This window comes from Triticum dicoccoides, chromosome 4A (genome assembly GCF_002162155.2).
Source record: "Triticum dicoccoides isolate Atlit2015 ecotype Zavitan chromosome 4A, WEW_v2.0, whole genome shotgun sequence".
Classification (NCBI taxonomy): Eukaryota; Viridiplantae; Streptophyta; class Magnoliopsida; order Poales; family Poaceae; genus Triticum; species Triticum dicoccoides.
This window is the reverse complement of record NC_041386.1, coordinates 741,341,936-741,345,927: the sequence shown is the minus strand read 5'-3', so window position 1 is coordinate 741,345,927 and position 3,992 is coordinate 741,341,936. Positions and strand designations below refer to the sequence as shown.

Below are 3,992 nucleotides of genomic sequence, written 5' to 3'. Positions count from 1 at the left end.
CTGACACTATCATATGAATTAGGAGACCGTGTTGCCCTGTAAGGTGGGGCAGCATCAGGCACTCCACCTCATAAGAGGTTGCTGGAGGCACACATCTTGGGCCTGCTGTTAATTTGTGGTAAACAAATGGATGAAACTTTGAATTTAATAGAGTACTTGAAAGTTAAAAGCATTAATGAAAGGTGGCCAACGGGGGCTAATTTACCTTTTTGTTTATTTGTAGGCAGCATTCTAAATCACACTTTAATTTATGTACTTCCAGCGGATATGAGCGATCTTTGCCCAGTTTTCTCCATCAGGTGCGCGGCAGCTCTCCTTCAAGAGTTCCGAACAACCCTCCATGTGTATCTTCTGGAGGGAGGATGGCAGATCTGGTAAAGAGGGTATGTTGGGGCATTCACATATGTAGAGACTCTTCAGACTGGAGAAGCACTTCAAATTTGTTGGCAGGGAAATCATTAGACAGCCAGAGAATTCCAGGACCTTGACAGATGTGAAATTTGTGGATTCTTCGAGTGAAATGAATGGCTCTTTGCATTTTTGAAGAACGAGAACTTCTGGAACTTTGAAACCTTCAGCCGAGAGCATGTTGTTGATTATTACAGGACTGCTGACATAGAGTGACTTCTGGACTCGAAACTGTGAGATACACTCGGGGTTGAGTTTCGGAACATCAATCAAATATATGGTGCGAAGTTGCAGACAAGAAAACCCTTTGAGCATACATAAATCTGGCAAGTGCTCCAGTGAGAATGATTTAACAGAGATGAGACTATCAACAGACAAGCATGTTGTGCTTCTGCAGCAGCTTATGTCAAAATAATACATGTGTTGCCAATCAGTACAGAGGAAGTCACCTGTAAGCACACAACCGTATATACTGAGCCTCTCAAGGGATAATGGCAAGCATGCTGCTCCACGTGCCAACTCTAAAGAAGGGCAAGACATCAATGTAACAATTGAAAGAGAGGTAGCAGCTCGTAAGCCCCCTAATGACCTGAGACACCAGCAATATCTGATGGATACCTCCTTAAGTTCTGTCAAATGTTGGAGCACCTCTTCTGAAGGAAGTGTAGTTAAAGTCATAATATCTTTCAACTCCAAGATTTTCAGCGAAGCCAAGCCATCAAGGCAAGCAGCTAAAGCTCCATCTGTAACACTGCATGAGGTAAGAATAAGTTGACAAAGTCCTGATGGTGCAGCCAACGGTATCCCACTTCTTCTCCTTCCATAGATGAGTCTCATCCTTTGCTGGTGACAGTATATCCATGCCTTGATTATATCCTCTTTTACCAACGCTTCATATTTCTCCCTTTGTAGAGCAGATCCAAGGTTTTGAACATGTGACACATCAGCATGCATCAATGTCATCTGCTGCTCCAGAAATGAATGCTCCCATGAGATTATTCTCCTAATATCTGATCCTGAATCAACCTCCCAGATTAAACAAAGTTGTGATGCCAAGTTGTCCATCTTCATGAAATTCTCTCACAGATCATCCTTTTCCATCTCATCATTGGAAATAAATAAAAGCAGTGGGCATTTGTCTACTCGTAACATTTGAAGACCTCGTGGAAGACAAGGTAATGTCTTCAGGTTTGGCACATTGCCGAGGACAAGTGAAGAGCAGTTCCCAAACAGCTCAATATTAGATGGTAGACTTTGTAATGCACTGCAATGCTCGAAGCTTAAAGACTCCAAGTTCTCAAAATATGAATTATCAAGTAACCAGCCTGGATATTTTGAAGATTTGTAACCTTCAATTTTAAGATCTCCAAGTTGAGGTGGTGGCATCAGACCTTCTAGAATCTCCAAATGTGAACTATCTTCTGCATTTGTGTTATTGTTGCAACTCCACGCAAGTCTCAAGATGCGAAGATGCCTTTTCTGATGCAGCTTTGATTCAAAGGCTTGATCCTTCCCAGTGACATTCTCAAGATTGGTGACACTCAAACTGCCACGAATCTCGTTCATGTCCATCAGCTGTTGCAACTCATATCCTTTTTTCTTTTGCACAGAAAACTCCTCAAATTGTTGAAGCGAAGTTAGCTTGCCAATGTTAGGAATTTGAGGTAGTCTCACACTGTCCAAGAAGCCTATTCTTTCACCAACCCGTTTAAGATGCGTTAACTTCCTTAAATTGCAGAGTTTCTTGGGGAAACTCTCGACTTTGGCACTAAAAAACAGTAACTGCAAGTGGTAAAGAGTACACAGTGATTTTGGCAATTCAGAAATCAGTGTACTGATGATGTTCAAATACCGAAGGTGCTTCAACTCACCAACAGATTCTGGCAACTTATTACTGTTGTAAGATTTCAAATATAGTACACGCAACTTCTTTAAATTCCGTAGTATCTGATTAAAAAGGTCACTGGCATCATCCATCAGGGGGTCTATGCAGATAATAGTGCGTAAATGATGTAGCTTGCAGATACTTTGCTTGTGTTGCTTCATACTTTCAACACAAACAGATAGGTGTCGAACAGTAGATGGTATTTCTGTCACCTTATCATCTTCCAATCTGAAGTAGTCATTTTTAGAGAGTGATTCCGCCAGATCATGAAGGAGATCATGCATCACATAGTACGTGGGAAGGATATAAGGGAATTCGTTGTAATCGGGTTGAAAGAATGATAGAGAGATCATCTCCTTGAAGCAATCCTTTCCAATATCTTCCACACTCTTGTTTCGGTTGCATGAATCAACAAGGCCCTCTGCCATCCAAAGATAAACCAACTCACCAATGTCATATATATGGCCTTTTGGAAACAAGCTGCAATAGAGGAAGCACCTCTGCAGACGTGGATCTAAGTTCTCATAACTCCACAATAGAGCTCTCATGGGCTCACTTAACTTGTCAATGTTTATAGTTAAAGCATGCTTCCATACAGTGATGTCTATTTTTCCTTTCAACTGGGAACCCACAACTTTTGCCGCCAAAGGAGACTGTCCAAGCCTCTTAGCAATCTTCTCTGCAAAATCTTTGAGCCTTTCACCCCGTAGTGGATTTCTGATTTGTGGTCCAGAGAATGCATGGTGTTTGAAGAGTGCCAAGAAGTGAGCATCTTCCATGTTTTCCAGAGGACAAACTTCACAACAGAGAGCGGCTGGAAATGTATCTCGTCGAGAAGTTACCAAAACTTTGCTTCCTGTCTGTTGGGAAACTAGAGGAGCTAACAGTTGATCCCATTCTCTCTCACTGCTAGCTTCAAACCAAATATCATCCAACACAAGCAGGAATTTCTTTGATTCTTGCAGTATGTCTATCAACTTGCGCTGCAGAGTATCAAGGTTATCAATGCGTGGGCATTCCCCCTGAGAGGCAGACTCGATGATCTCTCGTGTGTGACGGCGGACATCAAGTTTGCGTGAGATGCTTACCCACATTGTCACATCAAAATATTCTTTTACCCTCTTGTCATTGTAAATAAGTTGTGCCAAGGTAGACTTTCCCATGCCTCCAGCTCCAACAATGGCCAAACCTGAGTACATAGCTGTACTAGACTCGGTAGTGGCAGTTGTCTTGGTAAGAAGATCTATTATATGATCCCGATCCTTGTCACGACCAATCACTTTCAAAGGCGGTAGTGATGTACAATATGGTGCATGGGGTTACGTCGGCCTGCAAAGACATGTTTGCGATGTGAGACATCCGAAAGGCAACGGAAACGGGAGATTATACATTTATAGAAGAGGGCCGGTGTGACAGATACTGTGAGGGCGTCCAGCTCAACCAAAAGACGAAGCACTGCCGAGCACGTCCGATGCCGGAGCCGGTGTCGGAGCAAGTGCGGGAGCAGGTGCAGGAGCAGGTGCAGGTGCAGGTGCTGGTGCAACCATAATCGAGCTGCTCCCGAAGAAGTTAGCAAATGGAAAGTCGCTGCATTTTTTTCTGGATTTTGCCTGCTCCAATTGAAAAGGGTCGGAACCAAGACAGTAGACATATCTGCAACCACCTGTTTTGCGGCAGCTACCGCTGTTGCGACTGTCTC

The 3,992-nt window shown here is 43.2% G+C and overlaps 1 pseudogene; it reads right to left on the bottom strand.

Moving 5' to 3' along the window:
* Nucleotides 1–212: 212 nt before the first annotated feature.
* On the bottom strand, nt 213–3,588 carry LOC119288322 (annotated as a pseudogene).
* Nucleotides 3,589–3,992: the final 404 nt, after the last annotated feature.